This window comes from Bos indicus, chromosome 14 (assembly GCF_029378745.1).
Source record: "Bos indicus isolate NIAB-ARS_2022 breed Sahiwal x Tharparkar chromosome 14, NIAB-ARS_B.indTharparkar_mat_pri_1.0, whole genome shotgun sequence".
Lineage (NCBI taxonomy): Eukaryota > Metazoa > Chordata > Mammalia > Artiodactyla > Bovidae > Bos > Bos indicus.
In genome coordinates, this window is record NC_091773.1 from 63,214,458 (window position 1) to 63,231,803 (window position 17,346).

Sequence of the window (17,346 nt, forward strand, 5' to 3'; positions counted from 1 at the left end):
GGCAGCTGCCCCAGGCTAAAAGCAAACTAGGTGTTTAGCCAGGATCATCCCACCATCCCCACCTGCTCTGTCCCCTGTTCCAAGCGTCTCAGTCCTTACAAAGAAAGACAGCCCGTTCCTAAGAGGGGCCCAGTCCTCCCCAAACAGATCTCACAACACAGGTATTCGGCTATGTCCAACCACCTTAGAAGCTCCCTGTGGCTTCTGATAATAATCAAACTGGCAGCCCCGATGGGATTATGGAGGATTCTGCCAAAAAATGTATTTTGTGGATATGCTCAGTGATTCTTTTTAAAATTGAGGTAGTATTTTTTTTTTTTTTGGTGAAATTTAATGTAAAAATCTTATTTCAGCTTCTTTTTGAAAATCAGATGACCTGGCAGCCCTGGGCCCACATGCATTAATGGCTTTAAGCAAAGATCGTTGCCTCCTGTTTACTCATGTTCTGCATCTCGGCAATCCTGGGCTGAGTGTCAGCTGTCATTTCTAATCATTCTTCCACTATTTTTCTAATATTGTTTTGCTCCTATGCCTTTATCGTAAGTTGGGGGAAATTTTAGACTGAGAAGACCACTGATTTTCAGAAAAGTATTGAGTCTATTTCTCTATGGAAATAAAAAATATTGTCTATTATGTAAAGAAAGATTGAGACTTCCCTGGCTGTGCAATGTGTAAAACTCCATGCTTCCAATTCAGGGGGCACCAGTTCAATCCCAGGTTGGGGAACTAAGATCCCACGGCAATAATAATAATAATAATGACTATATCTGTGAGAGAGTTTCCCTGGAAGCTCAGCTGGTAAAGAATCCTCCTGCAATGCAGGATACCCCAGTTTGATTCCTGGGTCTGGAAGACCCTGGAAAAGGGATGGCTTACCCACTCCAGTATTCTTGGTCTTTCCTGGTGGCTCAGCTGGTGAAGAATCCGCCTGCAATGTGGGAGACCTGGGTTCGATCCTTAGGTTGCGAAGATCCCCTGGAGCAGGGAAAGGCTTCCGGCTCCAGTATTCTGGCCTGGAGAATTCTATATAGTCTATGGGGTTGCACAGAGTTGGACACAAATGAGCGACTTTCACTTTCATGACTGTGAGAACAAAGAGATGATTGCTAGAGAGAAGAGATGTGGGAAGGTGTTGGAGGGGAAGAATTAGGTGAGAAAGATTAAGGCATGCAACCCCCCAGTTGCAAAATAAATTAGCCATGGGTATGAAATGTACACTGTGGATTATATAGTCAATAATTATATGCTATCTTTGAATGATGACAGGTGACAACTAGACTTATCATGGTCATCATTTTGAAAAGTATAGAAAAATTCAATCACTGTCCTGTGCCAGAAACTAACAAAATACAGGTCAATTATACTTCAACAAACTCATAGAAAAAGAGATCAGATTTGGGGTACCAGATGTGGGGTTGGAGGAGAGGGAATTGATGAAGGCAATCCAAAGGTACACATTTCCAGTTATAGGATAAATAAGTACTGGGGGTATAATGTACATGACAAATGCAATTAACACTGCTGCATGCATGCTAAATCACTTCAGTCCTGTCCAACTCTGCGACTCTATGGACTGTAGCCCACCAGGCTCCTCTTCCATGGGATTCTCCAGGCAAGAACACTGGAGTGGGTTTCCATGCCCTCCTCTAACACTGCTATATATTACATGTAAAAATAATTGAGAGTAAATCTTGAGTTCTCATCACAGGAATATTCTTCTATTTCTTTAATGTTGTATCTATATGAGATGATGGACGTTCACTAAACTTCTTGTGATAATCATTTCATGAGGTATGTGAATCAAATCATTATGCTGTACACCTGAAACTTAGTGTTATATGACAATTATATCTCAGTAAAACTGGAAGAAAAAAAAGAATGACACTCTCTGAAAAACGTTAATAATTGTCATAAATAAACATAATAAGAGCTAGGATAAATGAGATGATAAAGGATGATAATGCTATCAAACTGAAAAAGAAGATGAACAGGTCAAAGAATTTGTTTTTACATGTGAATAAAGTCAGTGAAGTTGCTGCAAAATACTATTATGAATTTGATGTCAGGACTTTTAAACCTTTTACAGATGATGGTTTTATAAAAGCATCTCTAGAACATAGCAAACTATATCTTCCCTTACTAGCAGCTAGGAAACACTGGAACTCAGCATGTATAAGATAGCACTGGGAAAATTGGAGGAACTGTTTGTTGAGGTCTCAAAGAGATCCCCATTAAATTACACTCCTTTTTTTCACCTAGGTTCTAAACAAGATGAAACACAAAATAAAGATTAAAGATGGAGGCCGAATGTCATCCCTCCTACTGAGAGAGGTACACACGAGGTTGTGACTTAGTGGAAGAATGAAATTGGGCCTGCACCCTGAGTTGAGTTCTGGTCCCCACCTGGTCGCAGGCCTGCAAAATGCCCCGTGGAAGAGCAAAGAAAGCCAGTGCTGCCCACAGTACTGTTCAAGGGGATGAAAGACATCAAGAAGCTGAAATAACATGTTTAGTTAACCTCCCCAAATTTTCAAATCAGGTAAGTCACTCTAAAATCACTAAAGGTGTGTCCTAGGGACAAGAGCACAGGTCTAAACAATGCCTCTCAATTAGCTCTACCATGACATTAGTGAGATCTTAGATGGGACCCTAGAATTTTTAGACATGGCAACAGAGGGGTCTTTGGTTTGGTTTGTTTGGTTGTTTTTTTTTCTTTTTTTTCTTTGGCCTTATAACATGGCATGCAGGATCATAGTTCCTCAACCAGAGATGGAACCTTGGTCACCTGCTTTGGAAGCACAGAGTCTTAACCACTGGACCACCAGGGGAGCCCAGACATGGCAACTCTGACAGGAAAAGACTTTGTCCAGTGTTAAGTCTACACCAGTAAAACTCATAAAATGTGACCTCTGATGGTGCTCGTGTGAGGGACAGGACAATGTCAGGCTTGCTTCACATCTTCCTGTATGATAGTAACATGTTTTCTGTTCATGGAACACGCTGATGGAAGCTGTTGAACTGCAGTACGATGTGTCTACCAAAGTGTCATGTGCCAATATTAGAATATCTAATTCTGTGAGTCTCTTGGGAGTAGTTATCCTAAGTATAAAAATGGGCACCTATATTTGTATATAGTTGTTTCCTGTTATGAAATAGACTTCAACTAATCTCCCTTAGAAGACTCAATGGAGATACAGACTCTTGAGAAATCTGTATGCAGGTCAGGAAGCAACAGTTAGAACTGGACACGGAACAACAGACTGGTTCCAAATAGGAAAAAGAGTATGTCAAGGCTGTATATTGTCACCCTGCTTATTTAACTTATATGCAGAGTACATCATGAGAAACGCTGGGCTGGATGAACCATAAGCTGAAATCAAGATTGCCGGGAGAAATACCAATAACCTCAGATATGCAGATGACACCACCCTTATGGCCGAAAGTGAAGAGGAACTAAAGAGCCTCTTGATGAAAGTGAAAGAGGAGAATGAAAAAACTGGCTTAAAACTCAAGATTCAGAAAACGAAGATCATGACATCCAGTCCCATCACTTCATGGTAAATAGATAGAGAAACAGTGGAAACAGTGACAGACTTTATTTTGGGGGGCTCCAAAATCACTGCAGATGATGACTGCAGCCATGAAATTAAAAGACACTTGCTCCTTGGAAGAAAAGTTATGACCAACCTAGACAGCATATTAAGAAACAGAGACATTATTTACCAAAAAAGATCCATCTAGTCAAAGCTATGGTTTTTCCAGTAGTCATGTACAGATGTGAGAGCTGGACTACAAAGAAACCTGAGCGCCAAAGAATTGATGCTTTTGAACTGTGGTGTTGGAGAAGACTCTTGAGAGACCCTTGGACTGCAAGGAGATTCAACCAGTCCATCCTACAGGAAATCAGTCCTGAATATTCATTGGAAGGACTGATGCTGAAGCTGAAACTTCAATACTTTGGCCACCTGATGCGAAGAACTGACTCATTTGAAAAGACCCTGATGCTGGGAAAGATTGAGGGTGGGAGGAGAAGGGGACAACAGAGGATGAGATGGTTGGATGGCATCACCGACTCAATGGCCATGAGTTTGGGTAAACTCTGGTAGTTGGTGATGGACAGGGAGGTCTGGTGTGCTACTGTCGGTGGTGTTGCAGAGAGGCGGACATGACTGAGCAACTGAAATGAACTGAACTGAACAGAACTGAACAGACCCGAGACAAGCATCTCGGTGCTTAAAGAATGGTGAACAATGTGGTTCTAAAGGAAGAGGAATGAAGTCCCTCCTGTCTGCAGGGGCCTTGGAACCTCTCCTCACTCCTTGAGAAGGTCATTCTGTAGGCTGGATTTCCACAGCACGTGGAATTTATGCTTGTATTGGTTGGATACTGAGTTGCAAGCACAGAAATCCACCTGAGCTGGTTATACACGTAGGAATACATTATCAGGACCCAAGGGTCTCACAGAATCCCAAGAAGGCGCACAGCTGGGTACCAAAAGAGAGCTGTAACCAGCAGCTGGGTGGGTGGCTGCCTCTCTGGTTTCTCTCTGGCAGTCCCTTCATTCTTCCTTAACAGACTACATGGTTTGGCTACTTGTCCCCTGGTGGGCAGAAGGCAGCTTCCCACCCCACTCAAGCTTTCATGGTTTAGCACCTGGAGGAAACTGACTTTTTCCACCTTTCTCTCTGTCTTTCTCCCTTCCTCTCTCCAGCCCTGCCCTCCCCTCTCACCCCATCCCCATTCTGAGTGCCATGGAGAAAAATATGATTGGCCTAGATTACATCAGCATTGACCCTGTGGAACAATCTGTTGTTTGCTGGTGGGTAGGGGCATGCAATGGCACCCCACTCCAGTACTCTTGCCTGGAAACTCCCATGGACGGAGGAGCCTGGTGGGCTGCAGTCCATGGGATCGCTAAGAGTTGGGCATGACTGAGCAACTTCACTTTCACTTTTCACTTTCATGCATTGGAGAAGGAAATGGCAACCCACTCCAGTGTTCTTGCCTGGAGAATCCCAGGGACGGGGGAGCCTGGTGGGCTGCCGTCTATAGGGTCACACAGAGTCGGACACGACTGAGGCGACTTAGCAGGGGCATGCAGGAGAAACAGCCATACTCCCCACCCAATCCCTCACCACCAACCACCACCCCACCGATGTGGAAGGACTTGGCTCATAATCCAATAGGTGTCCACGAGATGTGGTGTAATATATTGGTGGGGTTTTTCTCCTGGCTAAGTGTAAGCACATACATGCCATAGCCTTGAAACAAAGTATTGAATTTTATTCCCTTTTTTGTTTTGTATACTAACTCAATGGCCTAGATATTAGTGAAAGAAATATATGTGATAGACTGAATATATGTGTGTTGCATGGTCAGCGCTGAAAATGCAGACCCAGGCTGTGCTTCCAGGGCAGAACACACACATGTGTTTGCACACATACAGACACACACACATCACTGTGAGTTGTGTCCCTCAGGATTCTTCGGTTACAGTCAGAAGTATTTAGCTCTGGCTACTCTAACACAAACAGATCTCAGTGGAACCTATGGGTAGCTGACAGAATCAAAGAGAAATCTGAATCTCCAGGCTCAGGAGGGACAGGAACTGGGGCTGCTCTCAGGTTCGCAGTCAGCAGGAATGAGGGGATGGTCTCCCTCGGATGCTGTCCCACCAGTTTCTGCCCCTAGCTCAAAATTCAGATCCCAGGAGAAGGCATCTCACTGGCCTCGCTCTGGTCAAATGGCCCCCTGCCCCCTACCCCACACCTTGATTGATTGTCCCACCAAAGGGCATCCAGTGGGATGAGGACTGGGTCCCCACAGCAGTACTGGGACGAGTCCAGACAGGCAAGGACAACATAGCCCGCTGCAAGAGCCCTCTGGACCGTCAGGGCAGTGATGCCGGTGGTGAGGGGGATGGTAAATGAGGTGGTCTCTGCCTGGGCCATTCATCTTGCCCAAAAGTTTCTGGGAAGCTCCCTATGCAGGGACCCGGGACAGACAGAGGCCTCTCCAGCCATGGGACCGAGCTGGGACTCCATCCAGGAGTGTTTCCTGCTCTGCGACCTTCTTAAATAGGGCATCTAGATGGGAATCTTAACCAACACAGTTTTGGCTGAATTTGACTGATCCCTAAATATCCTGGGGCACATTCCAAATCACGGAAGCCAGAAGGAAAAGCAAGGTTCTTTCCTTGGGACAACAGAGGGAAACTTGAGCTGGAGCTTAGTTAAAGCTATAGCCAATTTATCCCATGAGTCACTGACCTGAGGACCCAGATGGAGGAGAGCCTCACATTGTGCGGAACTCACAAGGTCTCCTTGAGAGTCTCCAGTCCTTTAGCTCTGGTGCTTTCCAGTCCAGTGGTCCTGTCTCAAAGGGAGAGAACACAAAGTCAGTCACGCAGTGTTCATTTCCGGATCCTCATTTAGTGGACGGAAGCAGCCAGCCTGTAATGAGCCACGTGGCTGTGTCTGCCCCTTGTGCCCACCCTGCCCAGCCTGGTCCTAGAAGGTGGGACGCAACACCCAGGACAGCGCCACTCAGGGCAGACCCTTGCAAGGCCTCCTGAGCGCAGAACCCTTTTATTTAAAAAATCTTGTCTCATGGCATCTTTCCGAAGCCTTCAATCTAGTTTGCAGAGAAACAACTCTCTTAGAAAAAAAAAAAACACCTCTCTTTGTTTTCTCACTCAGATTTCCTTAATTTATGTGGTGTTCAAGTAAATCACTTCCATTGTAAGGGTCATAAGCAGTATGGTGACAAACACTGCTCACCGTAGTACATGCTTGCCACTCAGATGCAGGCGCCCAAGTCTTCCGAAAGGAACCCCCAGCAGTGGTGGCTTCCCGCCTATTACACAGAAATATGGACAAAGGTTGATTACAATTGGTAGGTTTGGGGGTAAATATTGTTTTAGGTTCTATTTTATAGTTTCCAGCATTTACAAGGGCTTATATTACTTTTCTTTTCTTTTCTTTTTTTCCAGCTTTGCCATGTACCTTGCAGATCTTAGTTCTCCAATCAGGGATTGAACCTGGACCCCAGCAATGTAAACACCAAATCCTAGCCACTAGACCACTAAGGAATTCCTTATATTACTTTTTATAATTAAGGGAGAAATGTATGTTTTCAAGGTTCATTTGCATGCTATTTACCTCTGTATATTTTTGGTATTTGTTAAGAGTGTACTGGAGAGAATATTCAAGGGTTTTGTTAATAAAAGAGGTTTAGAAAAGGGGAAAAGTTTATTTTCTTATAATGGCTGATAGAATATAGGTTTTGTAGATTTTTGGAGTACATTTATGGGTCTACCATGCATTATACAAGCTTCTATAATCAAATGGAAATAGAACTAACCATTATGAAAGTAAAAGTGAAAGTCGCTCAGTCATGTCTGACTCTTTGCAACACCATGGATTGTATAGTCCAGGAATTCTCCAGGCCAAAATACTGGAGTGGGTAGCCTTTCCCTCCTCCAGGGGATCTTCCCAACCCAGGGATCGAACCCAGGTCTCCTGCATTGCAGGCAGATTCTTTATCAGCTGAGCCAACAAGAGAAGCCCATTAACTATTATAAAACTCCCCATAAGTGGGCCGACTAACATAAGATTTTTTTTAAGTTACCTTATGTAGCATTATATTTTTTCTAATTTCCTATTTGTACTACGAAAGTAATGAAATTCATTTCAATAGTCTGTTGAGAGAAAGAAATACAATAATCACTCATAATCTAACCACTTAACTGTTGGCATTTTTGTATCAAGTTATTTTCTGTCCTAGATCTTCAAACCATTTCATAAGTTTTGCCCTGTTTTAGCCTCAAAACAGGGTTCAGGAGTTCTCTGGTGGCTAGTGGTTAGGACTCTGGGCTTTCACTGCCTTGGTCTGGGTTTAGTGCCTGGTTGGGGAAACTGAGATTCTATGACATGGCCACACAAAAAATAAAATTATGACTTTTGGAATTCCCTGCTGGTGCAGTGGTTAGGATTCTTCATTTACACTGCCAAGGGAATGGGTTCACGCCCTGGTTGGGGAACTAATATCCCACAAGCCATGCAGTACAGCCAAAAATAAATAAACCAAAGGAAAAAACAAACAACAGCCCCCTCTCCCCAAGACACACACACCAAACCAAAACAGAGCTCGGAACAGGCTAGGGAGATGTTCTTTTTTCCATAATCCAGGCCTGGAGCCCACATCTGACTGCTTGGCTGGCAGCTTCTCCAGACACAGGTTGACGTTGTCCCGTGAGGGACACCTGTACACTCGGAACAATTAGCACAGTTCACACAGGTAAGTCACCTTACTAACTGAACTCCTTTAAGTGGATCACTGAGGGCCACAAAGACAGACTAAGGTCACTCATTTAGATGATTTCGTTTCTTTGTGTGTTTTGTTTGTGTTCTTGTGAGTTTTTAAGTCCTTAATATTTGTTTTATCTCATCTTTCAGAAATTTTATACTGATTAAGTTCTTATAACAGAATTTGATATGAGCATGTGAAATATTTAATCTACCATTTGGGATTCTGTTTTCAATGACCTGGATACTCATTTGGCTAAAGTTAACATGAATTTGTGTTGATTTCATTTAGCATGAATTTTTTGTTTAGCTTTTATGAAAATACTCAGCAATTGGAAATAAGCTGAACAGTTTACCTGCACCCCTATCTTTTTAATTGTAAAACCTCTGGAATTTTTTTTGTTGTTCTATAACATTTTTGTGAAACTCTTATCATATCACAGGACACTTCTGGCACTTTTGTGTGTTTCAGTCCAGAGAAACTAAGGGTAGAATCCAAACAAAACCTTGTTTACTTTTTCCACACTTCAGGAACCAGAGTTAATTCAGAGCAAAGAAGCCTAAAGGGAAAGAGAAAAAAAAAGGAGGGAAATAAAAAAAGGCTGTTCCTTGTACACAACTGAAATTAGTGAAGATTTTAATTATACTGGATAAAGTTAGTCACTCAGTCATGTCCGACTCTTGGTGACCCCATGGACTGTACCCCACCAGGCTCCTCTGTCCATGGAATTCTCCAGGCAAGAACACTGGAGTGGGTTGCTATTCCCTTTTCCAGGGGCTCTTCCCAACCCAGGGATCGAACCCAGATCCCCCACATTGCAGGCAGACTCTTTACCGACTGAGCCACCAGGGAAGCCATTTACACTGGATATCATCATCCTAATCACCAAGAGTAAGGCATCGATAACGGTAAGTGATTGTCCTCGAGGGAAAGTGAAGTGAAAGTCGCTCAGTCGCGTCCGACTCTTTGCAACCCCACAGACTGTACAGTCCATGGGATTCTCCAGGCCAGAATACTGGAGTGAGTAGCCTATTCCTTCTCCAGGGGATCTTCCCGACCCAGGAATCGAACCGGTGTCTCCTGCATTGCAGGTGGATTCTTTACCAACTGAGCTCGAGAGCCCTTAGTAATAAAATGAGATAGTCAAATGATTGTTCAGAGGCGTTCAGATGTTAATGGGGTCGAATTCCTTGAGCCACCCAATCTTTGCAAAGGGATCATTACTTTGGGCAGGGTACAATTTTTCTGGGTGTCCCCCTTGATGGTCGTGCTTTGCCTGAGTTCCAACTGGGAGTATTTTCTCAGTTCCAACTGGGAGTATTTTCTCTTGGGGGCTTGTGTCTTGGTTGGATTGACTTCAGGAAAGGAGAGAGCCCGGCAGCATGCCCCTGCCCGGCGGTGGGAGGGGAGACGGAAAGGCTGGTGGCCGCCATCAGTCTGTCCGGGGCAGCCTCCTTGCCAGCCTCCTCTGCTGTCTCTTGTTTCCAGCCACTGACTCCCGGTGAGGGGTACTGCTGTTGGGCGCTGGTTTTCTACCTCAGTGAGCATTCCACAGTCTGTTTTAATGCTTGCTTTTAGAACGGGGTTTAACAAGGTAAGGAATGGAATTGCCTTCCTGAGAAGTCAAGGGAAACAAGCCCACTCGAGCCTCCACTGGGAGGTTGCTGCTCCTTCCATAACCCAGGCAGGCTGCCTCTCTTCTGGGTTCTGCTGGATCACATGCAACTGCTGCTTTTGAACCAGTTTTTGTCCTAAAAATGTTCATTTAGTGTGATTCAATGGAATAGTTGAACTCTGTGGAGCACAATGGGATGAATTAGGGCACAGGAGCAGGGAACTGACATTTACTGAAGACACAATATGTGCTGGGCTTGCTGACCACCACCCCCCACCCCCGCATACCTCAAATTACTGCCAGAATACAAGTCCCATTCTTCACTTAGCATATCACTGTTCCCAGCAGAGTATGTGGCTTCATTTGTTTAGTCGCAAGCCAGTGTCCAACTCTTTTGCGACCCCATGGATGGACCGTAGTCTGCCAGGCTCCTCTGTCCAGGGGATTTTCCAAGCAAGAATACTAGAGTGGGTTGCCATTTCCTTCTCCAGAGGATCTTCCCCACCCAGGGATCAAACCCAAGTCTCCTGCATTGCAGGCGGATTCTTTACTGCTGAGCCACCAGGGAAGCCCTATACGTGGCTTCATAGATATTAGCTAAACAGGAAGATAAGAATCACAAGAGTAAAACAGACTGGGATGCTAATAACACCTTACAGAGTACATGTGAATACCCTCTCATATAGTATACAAAATACATACATATATTTATATGTTCAACAAAGTGCCTGGCATAAGGTAGCAGCTCAGTAAACATTACGATGAAGAGACTGAGATTGAGAGAGGCAAACTAACGTGCCTAAAGACAAAGAGTTCATAAGCAGTGGAGGCAAACTCAAGCACATTTAGTTAGATTCAAAGCCCACATTATTTTCATTGTGCTCATACTGTTGTATTTTACATATGCTCCAAATGCTGTAGCCCCGTCTGCTCTGCTTCTTCCGTCCCTCCAATCTCCACCCTCAATTCTTACTCCTGTCACCAGTGAGATCTCTGGAGATAGGGAAAAAAGGGCAAACCCAAAAGGGCTTGCCTCTGCTGACCCCTGCTTAGCTTCCCTGAGAGCCTGCTGATCGCCAAGACCTGCCAGGCCCAGGCTGTGGATTCCTGGCAGACTGGACATACAATTATGCCACCTGCTGTGCCTCCAATTTCTAGGGGAAATAGTTACAATAATAAAGAGAAGAAGGAGGAGAGAAGTGAGAATGAGGAGAAATATTGCAGAGGCACCTTTTATGTGCCAGTCACTTCTCTAAGCTCTTTGCATTATTTCACATACTGTTCACAAAAATGGGTGATTATCTGGTGGCTCAGACAGTACAGACTCCACCTGCAATTCAGGAGACCTAAGTTCGATCCCTGGTTTGGGAAGATCCCTTGGAGGTGGGCATGGCAACCCACTCCAGTATTCTTGCCTGGAAAATTGTCAGAGGAGTCTGGCGGGCTATGTCCATGGGGTCGCAAAGAGTTGGACACGACTGAGTGATTAACGCACACACACCCTCATTTTACACCCTGAAATCACTTACACAAAGCCACCCAGAGCATTTTACCTTAGCTTTCTCTTATTCCAGAGCCCAGGCTTTTAACCTGTTTGTACTAAGATGGAAAAGAAGTATCATCCTAACATCAAGGAGCATAAGAATAGCTAGAAAAATGCAAGGTGGAAATATCAGAAGAGAGTCTATTTTTGATTCTTTTGGTTATACAATGTCACAAGAAATTGTTCAGAAATTCCCACACTCTTAGCAATGTCCTTGCGGGAGTCAGAGGCACCTGCCCTGTCTTTAGGAATAAGAAGAGTGTGGGGGAAGATGCTGTCGGTAAAACCATCCTTCAGAACTGGAGGTAGAATTAGAGAAGGATAATGATGGGCCAAGAGAAAAGGGCAGGAGGAAGGCTGCCTAGCATTGAGAACAGGAGTGAGGATCCTGGAGCCTGGGATACTTAGGCTTGAAACCCGGCTCCACTGTGGGTTTACTGTATGACCTTAGAAAAGTTACCTCCCCTCTCTGAGCTTTAGTTTTGGATAAGTATAAAAGGCAACAAATAAAGCTGACTCATTGGGTAGTTACAGGATTTAAAATGAGGGTGTTTGTGAAGGACTTGGCTTACATTAAGCATTTAATAAATATTGATTCTCCTCCTTCTTCCTGGGGATTAGAGGAAGCAAATTCACTCTGCTTAAATGCATACAAAAAGTTTCAGATTGCTTCGTAACAATGAGGATTTTTGTTGGTGAATATGCAAACCAAAAATAAAGAGAAGTTAAGAAACCTTGGTCAGTGGCATCCCTATCTCTCTTGAGATCAGCCTTATCTCCAGGGCTTTCCATCTTAGGAAAAAGGCAGAGTCTCCCATTTGAGACTTTCTGTCTCTAGTGGAGGTGAACCCCCTGCTTCCGACTGCAGCCCATGCTGGGCACCCAAGGAGCTTGGCCTGAACAAGCTCCTTCTAGGGGCTCCCTTTGTCATTAGCACAGAAGCCAAAACTTAAAAGGAAGGAGGAAGGTTGGGGATTGGGGACTGGCAGGATTGTAGCTTAGTCTTCCAGCATGCTGTGAAATGTGCAAAAAAAGAGGGCAATTCTTAAAAATTCACCCTGATTTCAGAATCCAGAAGCATTCTCTTCAAGAATCCAAGCAAGATCAATAACATAATGCTGCTGTTGTTCGGTCGCTAAGTCATGTCTGACTCTTTGCGACCCCACGGACTGCAGCACACCAGGCTCCCCTGTCCCTCACTATCTCCCGGAGTTTGCTTAAATTCATATCTGTTGAGTCGGTGATGCTATCTAACCATCTCATCCTCTGCTGCCCCTCTTCTTTTTCCCAGCATCAGGGTCTTTCCCAGGTTGGCTCTTCACATCAGGTGGCCAAAACAGTGGAGCTTCAGCTTCAGCATCAATCCTTCCAATGAATATTCAGGGTTGATTTCCTTTAGGGTAGACCGGTTTGATCTCCTTGCTGTCCAAGGAATTCTAAATAATCTTCTGCAACAGCACGGTTCAAAAGCATCAGTTGTTCAATGCTCAGCCTTCTTTTACTGTGATCATTAATACCCTCTCTCATCAATACAAGCTAATTACAGGTACAGCTATTTACGTTCTTAGCACACGCTTTGCTTTTATTTACCAGTTTAGGAAACAATTTCGGCTACATTTTCCAATTGCAATTGTTTCTTTGGACCCTGATGCTTTAGTCACTGCTCATCAAAGAGCTTTCATTAATTCACATCTTCTGGCTCTTTCTATCTTAGAAAACAGCATTGGATTCCAACACTCTTCATTGAGTCTTCACTGGTGTTAACCCGGTGCCACTCTCTGCTGTAAGGTGCTACAGGGGCTGGCGGAGCCCTGCACCTCCCGTGGTTCATCTCCTGCTTTCCTTCTTTTGCCTCTCGTATCACCCAAGGCAAACATCTCAAATGGACCATTTAACCCCCACCCCACCTCTTTCCTTCACCTCTGTTTGATCTCAGCCTTTAAAACAAAAATCGAGTTATTCAAATTGACTTATTCAAACTAACAAAATGCGGTTTTACACAACTCTCGCCACAAAACACTATTTGTTTTCAGTCACTAAGTTGTGTGCGACTCTGTGACCCCACGACTGCAGCATGCCAGTCCTTCCCCATCTCCTGGAGTTTGCTCAAACTCACATGCATTGAGTTGGTATAGAGATGGTCTTTATTACTGGGCAGAATAGAAAGAAGTAATTCAAATGGATGTTTGTTTATTTAGTGCAGGAGGACTGACGTGTGGGGGATGGGAGTGGGGGTGGTTGAGGGGCAGGTTCCGGCTTTGGCATTCTGTCATCTCCCACTTCACTCCTCTGCTTCTGGACCTTAGGACTTGCTCTCTGGACAGACAAGCTGATTATTTCTGTGGGAAGACAATCTGCCATTTATTTGACCCACACTTTACTTTTTTCTTTCCCCATCCGCCTCTTTTTTTTTAATAACTAAATATTTTTAGATTTTAGCCTGATTTTAGCTTGAGGCTAGAGAGTTGGTCTGGGACCCACAGGCATTTGCATGCCAAGGGAGGGAAAGGCCAAGGTTGGCTTGTGCGTGGACACCTATCAGACATAAAGGCATCAGATGATGCTTTTCTAGATTAGACAAATACACACCAACCTACTTCAAAAAGCTTGTGTTTTCTCCAGCACACTCATCTCCTTAAACTTAACACCAGGCTTATGGAATATTGGGAATTTCATAGCACGTGCTAGGCTGTGCTTAGTCGCTCAGTCCTGTCTGACTCTTTGCAATCCCAGGGTCTGTAGCCCCCCAGCCTCTCCTGTCCATGGGGATTCTGCAGGCAAGAATACTGGAGTGGGTTGCCATGCCCTCCTTCAGGGGATCTTTCCAACCCAGGGATCAGACTCAGGTCTCCCACATTGCAGGAGGATTCTTTACCATCTGAGCCACCGGGGAAGCCCATTTCATAGCATAGTTACATGCTATAAAGTGATTCACTTTTTATTTGTTTGTTTTTGGATGTGCTTGGTCTTCGTTGCTACACACAGGCTTTCTCTAGTTGTGCTGCGCAGGCCTCACATTGCAGTGGCTCCTCTTGTTGCAGAGCATGGGCTCTAGGCATGCAGGCTTTAGTAGTTCTGATGCATAAGCTTAGTTGCCTCCACAGCATGTGGGATCTTCCTGGACAAGGGATTGAACCTGTGTCCTCTGCATTGGCAGGTAGATTCTTAACCACTGGACCACCAAGGAAGTCCTGAAAGTGATTCTTGACTCACAGAAAGAACTCAGGAAAGAACGGCCACACTGTCTTTGCCTAAGATGCCCAGACGACTGTAGGAAGAACCCCCTATGGAATGAAAAACAACTCCACCATCACCAAGAACCCATCAAATGTTGACTAAATAAATGATTTTCTTCTTTTACTATGCATGGTGTTCACCTGGGGTAATTATAGAAACACACAATTGTCCAAACTCTGCCCCAGGTGTTCTGATTCAAGGAGCCCAAGCTTAAGTATGTGTAAAAAGTGTTTCGGGTGATTCTAATGAGTGGGCAGGTCTAGACTTCTTGGGCAGGCTCTATGTTTTCCCAAGAAGATCCAGAATTAGTTTAGAAGAATCTAAAAAGTAGATTTGTTGTTTAGTGGTCTCCACTGAAACTAGAACTATGTGATTGTGCTGTAACTAAATAATTCTTTTATCATTAATGCTGTGTGAAACTCTGGACCTCAGTCTCCTCAACTGTATGATAGAGGCTTCGATTATGTATTTTCAAAGGTCTCTCCCAGTTTTGATTTTCTAACATATTATGACCCTGAATTTGTTTATCACTCAAATTCCTGAAGAGGATTACAGCTGGAGGAATTGTGTAGGAATTTGAAAAAGGCTGAATAAATAAATAAATAATAAATAACAGCACTCGGTAGATCCAAATCTTAAAGCTAACTCCCTGAAGAGGCTGGATAAGAATGCAGACTTAATGGAGCTCCGTCTCTCGTGACCTTGGGCAGATTACCCAACTGCCTCAATTTTCTTACCTGTAAAATGGAGTCAGTAATAGTACTGGCATCACGAAATTTTTCAGATTAAAAGAGTTAATCCATGTGAAGTACTTTGAACACTGCTTGGCTACAAGTGCTCAATAAATATTACCTGTTATTATTGTGATTTCAAGGCTCCTTCCTTTTACTTCAGTTAATTTAACTACAACCAAAAACACCTCTCTACCTTCAGGTTCTACTATCCCATTAGCTGAATGAAATTTGTATCAAGGAGAAGAGCAAGCTCAACTAGTGTTGTGAAGGCAAGTCTGTTGCTGGAATCCTGTGAGAAAATCTTAAAGAGGGCAAAATCTAGATGTGTGAATTTTCATGCCCCCACATGGGACTGCCATAAGCTGTTTGCTCAAGAAAGAGAACAGTGTGGACTTCCCTGGTGGTCCAGTGGCTAAGACGCCAAGTTCTGAATCCAGGGGACCCAGGTTCAATCCCCATTTAGGGAACTACATCCCACATGGCACAATGAAAGATCCTGCATGCTCTAGTGAAGATCAAAGATTCTGCCTTCTGCAACCAAGACCCGGTGCAACCAAATAAATAAATATTAAAAAAAGAAAAGAAAAAAAGAGTGGTATCCTAAGATTTTAATTGTGTTCTTAAACTCATCTTTCCCTGAGAGAATCAAGCAGTCTCTCTAAAATCACCTAGAACAGGATCACCTCAGGTTCTGCCACACACTCAGCACTTCTACAATGCTACAAGAGACACAGGGCATGGTCTGGGGATCCTGATTCCAAGACCTGGACCATATTCTCTAATGCAGTGCATGCCCTGGCTCTTCCACCTCCCATCTGTCTTCCTATCCAGGATTATAATTCTGAAAGAGTCACCATGACCATTTATAGAAGCAAGATTTCACTTCTCTCCTGCCACATCTATTACAGCTGTGGATTGTTCTTCCGAAACCAGAGAAAACAAGTCTAACGCTTGGAGTAATCTCTACTTCGAGTGAGTCAGAATAGGACCCTTTTTGATTCATGCAGGGAGACAAAGTAGGAGGCAATGATTGACTCACTCAAGGGTTTCTTATTTTAAGACATAGTACAGTTCTCTTCTTTAGCTTTCCTACTGTCTTTCAAATAGAGGTTGGAATGCGAGCGTCCATTTGGCAGCATCAGAAGCCCCAGGCTGGCTCAGCCTATTTGGTTTCTAGTGTTGCCTCTGCCTTGTCCTTACCGCCCAGGCTTAAAGCCTCGACCTTTTTGGCCGTTTTATAGGATGGATGGTTTGCGGGCTCTCTCCTCAGTGAAGTCTGTTTAGACATGACTTTTGGTCAATCTACTAAACATTTGTCTGTTTCTTAAAGTTAATTAATTATTTTTTAACTTACGTTTTTGGCTGCACTGGGTCTTTGTTGCTGCTCGCAGGCTTTCTCTAGTTGCAGCAAGCTTCCTCTAGTTGCAACAGGCTTCCTCTAGTTGTGGTGTGAGGGCTTCTCTCGCAGTGGCTTCTCATTGCTGAGCCCAGACGCTAGGCATGTGAGCTTTAGTAGTTGTGACACACGAGGTTAATTGCCCCGAGACAGGTGGGATCTTCCCAGACCAGGGATCAAACCTGTGTCCCCTGCATTGGGAGGCAGATTCTTAACCACTGGACCATCAGGGAAGTCCAGTATTTGTCTATTTTTGTTGGTCTTTCAGTACCAGCTTTTGGTTTCATTGATTTTTTCTGTATGATCTTCCTTGTCTCTATTTCATTGAATTTAGACTCTAGTCTTTATTATTTCCTTCCTTCTACTTGCTTAGGCTTGTTCTTCTTGTTCCAGTGTCTTATTACGGAAGTTCAGGTTACTGACTTGAGATCTTTCTCCTTTCTTAATATAAGCATTCATCACTCTACATCTCCCTTTAAGGAGGACTTTAACTGAATTCTGTACATTTCAATAC

The 17,346-nt window shown here is 44.0% G+C and overlaps 2 long non-coding RNA genes across 2 annotated transcripts in view; one reads left to right on the top strand and one right to left on the bottom strand.

Moving 5' to 3' along the window:
• LOC139187009 (uncharacterized) overlaps positions 1–8,973 on the top strand; it is a 35,890-nt gene extending 26,917 nt beyond the window's left edge. The window contains exons 3-4 of the long non-coding RNA XR_011570708.1: positions 2,260–2,539; positions 3,332–8,973. This is a non-coding gene — a long non-coding RNA (uncharacterized lncRNA). The remainder of the gene's footprint in view (positions 1–2,259; positions 2,540–3,331) is intronic.
• LOC139187010 (uncharacterized) lies at positions 642–17,097 on the bottom strand. The gene is made up of 4 exons (XR_011570709.1): positions 16,791–17,097; positions 6,780–6,855; positions 6,270–6,371; positions 642–1,032 (listed from the first exon to the last, which is right to left on the bottom strand). It is a non-coding gene; the product is annotated as an uncharacterized lncRNA (long non-coding RNA).
• Positions 17,098–17,346: the final 249 nt, after the last annotated feature.